The sequence below is a fragment of the Cornus florida genome, unplaced genomic scaffold, assembly GCF_030987335.1.
Source record: "Cornus florida cultivar Cherokee Brave unplaced genomic scaffold, ASM3098733v1 CherokeeBrave_3.0.0_Hap2_Chr06, whole genome shotgun sequence".
Lineage (NCBI taxonomy): Eukaryota > Viridiplantae > Streptophyta > Magnoliopsida > Cornales > Cornaceae > Cornus > Cornus florida.
Genome location: NW_026775576.1, coordinates 13,958,140 through 13,972,015, shown reverse-complemented (window position 1 = coordinate 13,972,015; position 13,876 = coordinate 13,958,140).

Here is a 13,876-nt window from a genome sequence, read left to right as displayed (position 1 = left end):
TGCACTAGCGTGTGCGCAGCGTGCATGGGCGTGCGCATGGGCGTGCGCATGGGGCTATCGTGGCCCCTCGTCGGGCCGCTGTGACGTCAGTTCTTCTTTTGGGCTTTTCTCCTTCGTTCGGACTTCGATTCAAGTGAATTTTTTTTTTGAACTTGACTAATTTTTCGCTGTCTTTCCAACGGTGTGCTCGGTTGCACCCGGTTCTTCTTGGATAATTACCAGTTTACCCTTTTGCCTTAAGTGCTCGTTTTTCTTCGTCATGCCGTTTCTCCTTTGTCCGGACTCCGAATCATGCAATTCTTGAGTCTATCTTGATTAGTTTTTCGTTGTCCTTCCAGTGGTGTGCTCGGTGGCACCCGAATCTATAATTTTTTGAAATGACTATTTTGCCCCTGGGGGCTTATTTGTCATATTTTCTATCTTTTGCTTCCACATCAGTTCTTATTGAGTTCCACGACCTCATGGAAGGTCACTTTGACTTCTTAGAGTCGTGTTTTCTGTTTTCGCTTCCGCATTCGGATCCGTTATCGGATCATCCTTACGGTTCATCACAGGACATGCTGGCCTAAAAACCAGGGTCATCACAGGTGGTATCAGAGCGTTCGAGTTCGAATACCTTGGACGACGGGTTTTGGGTGCATATCATGCTCATGTTATTTTGCTTTGATTTGTCATTTGTATCTTGATAACATGTCTTATATGATAACATGTTCACATATTCAGGTGTTTTGAGACATCTATCATTGGTTGAGCATGCTTTTGTGTATATATGCTTCCTGATAACATGCTCTATGTCACTATCATGTTCTGGTGTGATAACATGTCTGCGTGCTCTTGATAACATGTTTTGATTTGATAACATGTCTGTTTGCTTATGCGGCACCTTAAGTAGATAGTCCATTGCTATGATGCATGCTAGCTGTTTACTTTTACGTTTGGTTTTGGCATTGTCTCTTAGGATCTGTCGTATCCCTTGGATGCGTTCTTGTTTCACGAGTTTCTTCCTTGGATAGGAGAAATTCATTCTGTAAGGACCCATGTAGGGAACCTTCTTGTCTGTTCAGTTGGTTGATACGAGTGAGGCTCATGTGAGCGTAGACGACTGTGATTCATTTCCTTTTCCTTGTCTGGTGGAGTGAGACTTGGGCCAGGGAGGCACCGTTTCATTTCCTTTTCCATCGTGGCTTTTAGATCTAAGGCCTTAAGCATAATGGTGCCAGTATCATTGTTATCAGAGTTTTGGGATTAGCTACCCCAACTCTCGCAGATGCCTAGTTTCCGTAGTGCCTTTGGTAATGATCAATTTCGACATTGATGTCATTGGTATCGAAAAGTTCCCTTCTGGGGCATGTTACGAACTAGTGCCTTATACTGTCATGCTACCTTGCTGACGAGTAAGTGTGGGCGGGTTCTGGTCATTATTCGTACTACCTTGTCACTCTCTTCTTCTATCATGTTTCAACGTTTCGTTCTCTTGGGATTCTCTCGGTAGTTGACGTTGAGTTAACGTGCCAATTCATATGAGGTGTTGCCTCAGTTCTTGGTTTCGCGTTCCTTCAGTTGATCTTTAGACTTCAGGATTTGTCCTTCAGTGCGTTGTGAGCTGTCCTTTGATTTGACCTTTTGTTCGGTCATTATTCTGTTCTCTCTGGTGTGTTCCTAATTTCAGGGATGAAATTCCTTTCAGGAGGATAGGTTATAACTACCCGGTCACTTGCCTTCCTTTCCTCTTTCCTAAAATTTAACGAATAAATTTTTTTCATTTAATTTTCCTTTCTGAGCTCTGTTTCATGTCGCTTAGCGTCATCTCGAGTGCTCGGAATTGGTTTCTGAGACTCTTTCATGTGAATTGACAACTTCCTTTGAGGACCGAGTCATTTTCACATTTTTCGTTTTGCGATACTATGCGCTATTTCGTCCTTTTCCCTATTCTGTCTTATCCCCGTTTGTCAGTTTTTGGCACAACCTCACTTTTCGTGCTCGGAGTTAGCTTTTGACTTCATATATCTTGATCTTGCATGGTTTCCACGAAATACGTATCTTCACTTTTTCAAGAAAGTACTCTGGTTGCTCCCGGTGTCCATAGGGGCATGGATGCACAATTCTTTAGAATCCTTTTCATTTCTTGGGGTGTTTTTCATAAATATCTTTTGAAGATATTTTATTTTAGGGGCATCTAAGAAAATATCTTTTGGAAGATATTTTCATTCTAGGGCAATTTCGTAGTTAACCCTTTTGTAGGGGCCATTGTGCAATTAACGAAAGTTATTTTAAAAATGTCTCGTCTGGAGCCTGGATCCTCATACGGGATTCATTTTCACTTTTTGTTGACTCGCAAATTCATAGAATTTCCTTCTGGTCATTTTTCTCCAGTTTCAGAGTTTCTGGACCCGGTTGCCGCCAAACTTGTTTGGGGCATAACTTTCTGCTCGGGACTCAGTTTTTGACGCCGTTTCTTCTGTTGTTCAAATTTTCTCATTTAAAATATTTTTGTTCATGGATTTTTTCCATTTGAGCGCGTCTGCTCAAAATCTACTTTTCCGGACCCGGCGGGGCCCTTTCGGGGAACTTTTTGAGATTTCTATAAATAGGTTGCCCTAATTTTTTAAATCAGATTTTCAGACCTTCTTCCTCCTCTTGGCTGGCAGCCATGGGAGGCCAAGGGGCTGCCTTCACTCTTTCTTCTCCTCCACTTGATTTCCTTGGTATAAATCCTTCGGCCTTAGCATTTATTGCTTCCCTCGACGTGCTCTACCTTTTTCCCTTATTAGAATCCATTTCCAACGATTTTTCGAGTTCGGGTTTGGAGTCAAGTTGAGATTTTCATGGGGCTTCTTGCGGATTCTTGTTCACGGTGTTGTCCCCGACAAAACTTCTCGGTATCGTCGAATTCGGATCACTTTTATTTTGGTGGGCCTTTGGGATTTTCATCTCAAATTGAGGTAGAAGATGTTCTAGGTTTAAATTCTTGTTATATAGCATGTTAGTGATGCTTATACTACTTGCTTGCATGATTAAATATAAAATCTAGAGATTTTATTATTTATTTTTCTTATACAGGATCTAATTTTTCCGGTTGCTCATGACTTGGTTTAAACATGTAGCATGATTTTATATTGCCCCTTCATATGCTCATTATCGTGTATTAAAATTGGAACATTTGAATAAGTATTAAAGATTTTATTTAATATTTATCTTAGGTGAAAGATTAATTCACATGACCTTAACTAGCTTGAAATTAATATGTCTTAGCATATTATGCTAGGCCTTAGCATGCTCTTCAACATAGTTGAATTTGAAAGTAATTGGAGGTGTTTTGAAAATTAGTAATTGTTAATTAATTTGATTAATTAATTTACCCCGAGTGCACTATTCACTCCATTTGAATTCCGACTTGATATTCTTGATCTACATGCCATATACCATCACATATATTTGATTTAGAATATTCGGTGAGGTTTTGAAACCTTTCATTTAATTAAATTCCATGTTTAAGATTTAATCCTCATGGTGATATACAACTTGGAATTGAATTGTGGTATGCTAGAAAATTAAGCTTTGGTGTGGTTGTTCACATATATTAAATTGGAATTAATTGCATGAGAACTGCAACCTTTATTTTATATTTAACTTTAGTGAAAGTTTAATTTACATAGGTGTAACTTGCATGAAATAAGCTTGCAATGTGATATTACATTAGTCCTTGGCATGTTCTCTAAGATATGTTAAATTGAGAGCATTTGGTTAAGTTTGAAAATCTAGAGATTTTAATTAAAAAAATTAATTAAAATCTATTTTGTGGTCCTATTAGCTTAATTAAGATTTTAACTTCATATTTGTATTGGCCATGACTTGTTTACTAGTATATATTAATTGTGGACCATTTGAAATTGCTTTAGAACCTTGGTAATTAAATTAGCATGATTTAATTAGAGTTCTACTTTGTTGTTCCAATAACCTAATTGAGTTTTAGAATGCATATAGGTGATGACCTTGCCATGCCCTTTAACATGTATTAAATTGAGGTTAATTGAAATTGAATCGGAAATCTAGAGAGTTTAATTGTGTTTATCTATTTAAATTCTATCAATTTGCTCCATGATCTAGTTGTGTTTTAGAAGTGGTTTCTATATTCAAATCATGGACTTAGACTTGTTGTATATTCATTTGGTTATGTTTTGAGTATTGGATAACATAGTTGTTATGTTTGTACTCATGAGAATATGTTTTCCTTATTGAATATATTGTTGCCTTGTGTAATGATTTGCACACTTCGTATTTAACATCTTTCATGCATAGTGTGTAAGGAATTGCACACTGAAGATTCGATATTCATCATATCATATTAGTTGTGGATTTAGAGCATGTATTGTATAGGTTTCCAAATTTGGTTGTGCTTAGTATATAGTTGATTATCTTGCATATTCCTATTGATATATGCGTTGTTGCACAACTTGTTGATTTTGGAAACTTGGGGATGTCGTTGTTTGACTATGGCTAGGACGTGGTTCTAGTATGGGGGATAGTCCCTCTATATATTGTCTAGTGCGCATATAGGGAGGTTACCCATGGGCTAGTACCCCTAAAGTTACTATGTTGTCGGTCTGATCCGGCGTGACGTCCGAGTATCCACTTTGTTTGATTTCGCATTTCATTTTCAAGTTGATAACTAAATGATGTTGTAACTTATTGTTTCTTATTTGTCGTTCCATTTTAAGTTACAGGATGTTAACTTGCGAAATTGTGCTTTATGCGTTGTATTGGAAGTTCCAATGTTGGTTAAATTGCATCAATATTCAAAATCGTGTTTTGATGTTCTAATAAAGCTTAGGATTGATCATATTGATTCATTTATAACATAGATGTTAGGTGGCATGAACCACTACTGTTATTTTGTGCTTTAGATTCTAAGTTGATGGCTTTGAGTACTTAAACCTTGTTGCATTGTATAACATGCTCTTTTGTTGTTGAATTGCTTGGATAATGTGATTCTTGTTAACTTGTATTCAAATATGCTTTTGTCATGTTGTATAGATTACTCTAGACCTAGTTCAATTGTATTGAAAATGCAATTCATGCTAATCTATGCTTAAGCATTCTTCTTGTCGTGTTCTTAGATTATCCCAACCATGATTTGTTTCATACATGTATGTATATCATGATTCTTGTTGCTTAGACTCTAAGGTAGCTTAGGATGCTCCCCGAGTCTCATTTGATCATAGACGTTAGGTGGCATGAGCCCCTCTAACATGTTTCACCTTAAGGTGATAAATTTGTAAAATGCTAGGTCAATGCATGCTCATCTCCTACGAGTAGCTTTATGTTACTCACCCCTATGATACTGGGGCATATTTCAGGTACGAAGACTTTGTTCATGACGCCTAGCATTCCTTGGATGTCGTGTAGCTTTCAAGTTTCCATTTCATGCAAATGTTAGCATGAAATGTCATTTTATAGACTTATATGTCAAAATATGTATATTTGATTCCATGTATGTAATGTGTACTTAAGTACACTCATTTCAATGTATTTGATATGTATGAGATGTGGCCGGAGGCCAATGACCATTATATTGTATTCTATGTACTTTTTAATTTCATGAAATATTGTGAAAATCTTGAAAAATCACAAGTCATTGCTTCACCATGGTTGCATTGGGTGTGCGAATTCCATTTTCATTCTTTTATAGGGTCTTATAAATAATGTTTGAAGTGTGGCCAAGGGCCAAACGGTCATTTGATCCTGTTTTTTATTTTTGGATTTCGAGTTTTCATTCCAAGTTCCATTTTTGCCTTTTTGCCCGTTGGGGAGTCAAATTTTGTATCGGTGGTATTTTTAAGTCGTGGATCATTGTAGCACGTCCAAATAGGTAAGTTACATTTGTGTGCATGGTCGTTTCTGGGTAAAACCTTATCGTTTGTGTTTTGAGCCTCTTGTGAATTCATTTCGCATTTTTTTTGCATATTCTAATCTAGGGGCATTATAGACTTTTCACGGTGGTTTTATTTTCTTCTTTCAATATGGTTGAATAGAAAACATGATTTTAGGGGGGGTTTCTTTTCCGTGTTTTTCCAGAAAATGTCGTCTTGATATCGGAAATCGCTTACGAAGTTCAGTTCTCTATTTTCAAAATAGCAGCTTTTTGGACCTCCTTGACCAGATTTTATGGAGGGGCATTTCGGGCATTCTACGTTGCGTTTTTTTTTTAATTATCTCTAAGGTCATGTAGAAAACTCAATGTTGAGGGGGGTTTCTTCTTTGTGTTTTTGCAAAAAAATTCATCTAGGCCTCCAAATTTAGCCTCTGTTCCGGATTTTTGTGAAAAACAAACCCACAGCAGCTTTATGGGCTGCTGCTGCCAGCCATGTGTGCACCAGCGCGTGCGCGGCGTGCATGGGCGCGCATATGGGCATGCGCATGGGGCTATCGTGGCCCCTCGTCGGGCAGCCGCGACGTCAATTCTTCTTTTGGGCTTTTCTCTTTCGTCCGGACTCTGATTCAAGTGAATTTTTTTTTTGAACTTAACTAATTTTTCACTATCTTTTCAACAGTGAGCTCGGTTGCACCAAGTTCTTCCTGGATAATTACCAATTTACCCTTTTTGTCTTAAGTGCTCGTTTTCCTTCGTCATGCCGTTTCTCCTTCGTTCGGACTCCGAATCATGCAATTCTTAAGTCCATCTTGATTAGTTTTTCGTTGTCCTTCCAGTGGTATGCTCAGTGGCACCCGAATCTACAGTTTTCAGAAATAACTATTTTGCCCCTGGGGGCTTATTTTTCATATTTTCGATCTTTTGCTTCTGCATCAGTTCTTGTTGAGTTCCACGGCCTCATGGAAGGTCACTTTGACTTCTTAGAGTCTTGTTTTCTGTTTTCGCTTCCGCATTCAGATCCGTTATCGGATTATCCTTACGGTTCATCACATGACTCGCTGGCCCAAAAACTAGGGTCGTCACATGCACTTAAGTGCACATTACTTAACTTAGACAATAAGTACAAGTTTTATCAAGGTAAGCAAAAGTAGGACAAGATATGTTAACATATGCATATTCTATGTCATCAAAATACTTCAAGAACTCTAGTAAGTCTAAGAATGTTGTGCATCCCACACTAAGGCTTCTTTACCTGCAAAACACCCATTAACTTAGGGGTGAGTAAACAAGTTTACTCGTAGGGAATGCATCGGTTTATCTTTGTACCAAGTCATAACCCAATACCATTTAATTCATGCTATCAAGTGACAATAGAACTTTCAACATAACACAATGAGATTTAATTTCACAAAGTTAACAACTTGGAATTTAAATGTGAAATCAAACCAAAGTGGATACTTGGACGTCACGCCGGATCAAACCGACAATATGGTTACTTTAGGGTTACTAGCCCATGGGTAACCTCCCTATGTGCGCACTAGACTATATAGAGGGACAATCCCCCGTACTAGAACCAAGTCCTAGCCGTAGCCAAACAACGATATCCCCAAGTTTCCAAAATCAACAAATTGTGCAACAATGTATATATATCAACATGTATATACAAGATATCAACTATTTACCAAGCAAAATCCAATTTTGGAAACTTATATAATACATGCTCGAAGTCTACAACTACTATGGCATGAAAGATGTCAAATACAAATTGTGCAATTCCTTACACATAGCAACAATATATTCAATAAGGAAAAACATATTCTCATGAATATAAAAGTAACAACTATGTTATCCAATGCTCAAAAGTAATCAAGTGAACATACACCAAATCCAAATCCATGATTTAAATATAAAAACAACTTCCAAAATGCAATTAAATCCATGGAGTAATAAAGTAGAATTTAATTAAACATAAATAATTAAATTCTCTAAATTCCAAGTTAATCCCAAATAACCTCAATTTAATATATATTGAAGGACATGTCATGGTCATCACATATATAACATCAAATGACAATTTAAATGATTAAAACACTTAAAACAAAATTAATCAAGCTAATTAATTAATTTCCTTTAGATTTTTAAACGATTTCAAATGCCCTCAATTTAATCTATGTTAGAGAACATGCCAAGGCCTATCCAAATATCACATTACATCATGATTTCATGCTTGCTATTACCATGTGAATTAACTTTCCCAAAAGATAGATATTAAATAAATTTTGCAATTCTTATCCAAATACCCCAAATTTAATATATGTTGTAGTACATGTCATGGTTATTATATAAATCACTTCAAAACTTGATTTAAGTCATAGGAGCATATAAATAAAAATTAATGAAATTAATTCATTAATCCCTCTAGATTTTAAAACAACTCTAAATGACCTCAAATTAACATAAGTTATGAATCAAGCCGTGGTCATGTTATTTATCAAGTCTAAAGTGAATTACATACAAGTTACAATTAATCATTTATTTCTCATTTTAATACAAGACAAATATATAACTTAGATATCACTATAGGAACAAATAAAATCACTTGGAAGATAAATGATAACACCCCCTACCTTACAAGAGGATTGTTCCTCTTGAATCCAAGGGAAACAAGCTTAAAAATGGAAAACCAAACAAGGGTTTTGTAGAAGAAGAGGAGAGGAACAAAAAGTATTCCAAGGTCAATGATCTAAGGTGAGTGGAAGGGCCTCAAAATTTAAAGTCAAAGCTTAAGGTTTTAAGCTTTCTTCAGTGGAGTCTAGGGTTCTTATGTGTAGGATAATGTGAAAATGAAAAGGATGAAATGTGAGTGGAGGATTTAGAGGTCCTCCACTCACTAGGTGAACCTACACCATGGTCAACACATACACAAAATGCAAGACTAATTATGAGTAGAGGATTTAGAGGTACTCCACTTACTAGGTGAACCTACACCATGGTCAACACACACACAAAATGCAAGACTAATTGGGAGCCCTACACTTGTCATCATCCTAAGGTTCCCTTCTAGAATTATTTCTAAGCCTACACTTGTCAACTATCTAAGCCAACTAGTGGTCCAATCCTAGGTCAACAAGTGGATGAATCTCCACCCTCCATGTGTCATGAGATTAAGCCTCCAAGTGGTTCCACCACAAAACCAACAAGTGGCACCATAGGAATGTGACACTTGTCACATTTTTTAGAAATTACAAAAACGTCCTTTTTGAAAATATCTTCCAAATTAATTTGCAAAATGGTCCCTAAGACGAAAAATAATTACTTTGCTTCATTACCCAAAAACCCCTCAAGTTATGGATAATTACAAAAAGTCTTGTTTTAATGGCTTTTACAAAGAAAGTAAGCATTTCATATGCATTTCTACAAAAGTAAAAATGTAGATGTCATAGAATTTAAATATCATGGACGTATGCAAAACCGATATCAAATCCGAGCATAAAAAATGAGGTTATGTAAGGAAAAATGGAAATCGAAAAAAGACAAAAAAATGAATAGTGTCAAAAAACAAAAAATGTGGAAATGACTCTGACCTCAAAGGAAGTTGTCAATCTAAAGGAAAGAGTCTCATAAACCATTTTCGAGCACTCGAGATGACACTAAGAGGCGGGAAATCGAACCCAAAAATGAAAAGACAATGAAAAAAAAAAATTTATCTGCAAAATTTGAAGAAAGGGAAAGAAATGAAAATGACCCGGTCATTACAAACAACGTATGCTCACAAGTTGTATATGCTTATAAAACAATCAATATAACAATATTATAAACCTAAGACATTCCCTACCTCAATTTGAGATGAAAATCTCAAAAGCCCACCGAAAAAAAGTCCTCCGAATCCAACGATACCGAAGGGTTTTGTCGGGGACAACACGATCTACATGAACCCACAAGAAGCCCCATCAAAATCACAACTTGACCTCAAACCCGAACTCAAAATTTGGCCAAAAATGGGTTCTAATATGGGGGAAAGATGCGCGTGGTCAAGACAAACACAAAACGCGAAGGTACTTCGACTTTATAACAAAGGGAATGAGGTTTAAATGAGAGGAGAAGGGTGGCAGCCCCCCTTGGGCTGCCATGGTAGATCCAGGTCGTGAATGGAGAGGGGAGAAGATTACTTTTTGACTTTAAGTCCCCCTATTTATATAAAATCTCAAAAAGTGCCCCGAACGGGTCCCGCTAGGTCCGAAAAAGTGAAATTTGAGCAGACGCACTCCAATGGCAAACCTCTATGAACAAAAAAGATTCAAAATGAGAAAATATGAATCATAGAAGAAACGGCGTTAAAAACTGAGTCCCGAGCAGAAAGTTATGCCCCGAACAAGTTCGGCGGCAACGGGGATCAGAAACCCTGAAACTGAAGAAAAACGACCAGAAATAAAAATAAAATATCTTCAAAAGATATTTACGAAAAACACACCAAGAAAAGAAAAAGATTCTGAAAAACTGTGCATCCATGCCCCTATGGACACCGGAAGCAACCAAAGTACTTTCTTGCAAAAGTAAAGATACGTATTTCGTGGAAACCACTTAGAATGAAGATACGTGAAGTCAAAAACCAACTCCGAACACAAAGAGTGAGGTTACACCAATAAGGTGACAAACGGGGAAAAGATAAAATAGGGAAAAGGACGAAATAGGGAAAAAGACAAAAGTGAATAGTGTCAAAAAACGAAAAATGTGGAAATGACTCGGTCCTCAAAGGAAGTTGTCAATCCAAAGAAAAGAGTCTCAGAAACCATTTTCGAGGACTCGAGATGACACTAAGCGATGAGAAACTGAACTCAGAAAAGAAATTTCAACGAAAAAAATTCATCCGTAAAATTCTGAGGAAAAGGGAAAGGAAGGAAATGACGGAGTTATTACAACCTACCCTCCTTAAAGAGATTTCATCCCCAAAATCAGGAACATTCCCAAAAGAACCAAAGAAGGACCGTACACAAGGTCATACCAAGGAATAGATCATAAAGTACCCAAGGACAACTACAAAGGTCTCAAGATCAACGAAAGGACACAAAACCACGAACCGTGAGACACCTCTCCAACAAATTGACATACTAACCCAACGTCAACTACCCCAAGGAGATCAAGGCAACTACACATCGAAACACTGAACACAACCAGAAGCAACATGGCAGCACGAATACTGACTAGAACCCGCCCACAACGTACCTAAGGTGTGGTAGCATCCACAGTGTCAAGTGCCCGCCCACACTCACATTACTAGCTAGGTAATGCAAGTTTGCATCGACGACAACTAGCACTCGCCCACACACAACCTCTACGGTAGCATGACAGTATAAAGCCCTAATTCATCACCTGCCCTGAACAAGCTTACCCGTGAAACCTATCGATACAAATGACATCAATGTCAAAATGATCATTACCAAAAGCACCATGGAAACCAGGCATTCTATGAGAGTTGCGATATGGTCCAAAATGTCCGGCCGGACCATTCTCGCCAATCCAAAACTCTGACAACAATGTCATAGGCACCGTTACACTTAAGGCCTTAAATCCTCAATGCTAGAAAAACTGACAACCACAAGTCTCAAAACACTGTTGTCAACCACACCAGTCACGAATCGAAAGCCTGACAAGTCTATGCCTTCAAGCCAATGGATCGGACTTTACAAATCAAATAACGTCATCATCGCCCTAGTCACAATGACTCCCAACAAGATAATGCACTCAAAATCCTCCACGTCATCCTAAGGATGACCTACTACAAGGCTATGCCTAGGAATCCAGACATCGGATCAAGCTCACACATACAATCCCGATAACCAAGGTTGCACAACCCCAGGTACAGTACGGAATGTTAAAGGAAATGAACTAATAAGGCAATTAGTCATGAAACATATATACATATGTAAGTACACATTCACAAGTATACTAAAAAATAAAATATCAAAATGGGAACACGATATATATATATAGGTACAAGTATACATCCACAAGTACACTAAGCAGTACTAAATCCATGGTAGATAAGTATACAGGCTCAACTATACTAAACCAAAATAAACTGAAATATACAATACGCAAGCATACTAAGTACAAGTATACTAAACGTAAACAAAAATTCATGCACCAAACAACCAAACACATAGTGTACAAGGGCAATCAAATATGCTACCTATCACATAGGGGTCAAGCATCAGAGACACGCTCCACATCACCTATGACGCTAGCATGACAAACAGATATAGTAATTGAAATACACCTCATCTATATCATCACATAACTACCAAATAGTTACATCCCCTAACATATTTCTAAGGCATGCTCAAAACAACAAGGCATATAAATATGTAGGAATGACTATGCAAATAACAATCCCACAAAAACACAAGCAAGAAGGGATAAAATGCCTCTCAAAAGGACAAACTCACCGAAAGTGAATCCCAAAAACTCGGATGAGTCCAATCCCTCACAGCAAGGAAGTGAATCATCTCCTAGAATGAACACTAAGGTTCCCAAAACAAAGAGTTTACAAGTCTTTCCCAAGACTGGCTCAAACACAAGGTGGGATCCCAACACCACACAAGATAAAACCACCACTCTAAGAAGAAAGGGCACGGGAACCTCGCCGTTAAGGCCACGAAGACAAAACTTCCAATCCCCAAGGAAGGACTCGAGTCTATCCGACCCGTTGTCCTATAACGTTAGAGACAAGACCCCAATGACGTCACCACATCAAGGTTACCACGAAACCCCAAGAGATGATGCCCTAGCATCAATCTTAACTAACCAAGCTGGAACAACCCACAATGCCTAAACAAGACAAAAAAGTAAGTAGTTGACATGTAACATAGCAATAGATTACATACTCACACAAGTAGTAAGGTCATATAAGGCATGTCAATGTATGCATCATACTATCATACTAAGAATAACAAGTGCATGCAATACGCTAAAGTAGACAAGCGTAAGTCAATATGCTAAAACAAATAAGCATATACAATATATTGAAGCCGACAAATATATACCGTATGCTAAGGTAGACAAGCACATACAACATGCTGAGATCTACAAGTATATACAATGTACTAAAGTAAACAAGTATATGTATCATGCTATGATAGTTAAGTAAAACTTCTAAACATACGTCCACATAAGCACGTAAACATGTTATCAAGAAGCAACTAAACACATAGAGCATGGCAACACAAGCATGATATTCACCCAAAACCCATCGTCCTAAGGTTTTCGAACCAAGGAGCTCTGATACCACCTATGACGGCCCTGGTTTTTTAAGCCAGTGCATCTTGTGATGAACCGAAGATTGACCCGATAACAAATCCGAATTGCGGAAGCGAAAACAGAAAACAAGACTCTAAGAAGTCAAAGTGACCTTCCACGAGGTCGTGGAACTCAATGAGAACTGATGCGGAATCAAAAGATCAAAAATATGACAAATAAGCCCTCAGGGGCAAAATAGTCATTTCTGAAAACTGTGGACTCGAGTGCCACCGAGCACACCTCTGGAAGGACAATGAAAAAATAATCAATTTGGACTCAAGAATCTCATGATACGGAGTCCGGACGATGGAGAAACGGCATGATGAAGAAAAATGAGCACTTAAGGCTAAAAGGGTAAACTAGTAATTATCCAGGAAGATTCGGGCGCAACCGAGCACATCGTTGGAAAGATAGCGAAAAATTAATCAAGTTCAAAAAATATTTCACTCAATTTGGAGTCCGGACAAGGGAAAAACGAGTGTTTGAAGTTTTGATGTCGCAGTGGCCCGACGAAGGCCATGACATGAACCATGCACGCCCGGCACCCATCGCCGCCCAATGGCATGCCCATGCTGACAGCAAGGGTCCAAAGCAGGTTTTCTAGAACTGAGGCTTGAAACGAAGGTCAAGACGAGTTTTTCTGGAAAAACACGAAGAAGAAATCCCCCCCTAAAATCGAGTTTTCTACATGACGTGGGAGAGAATTCA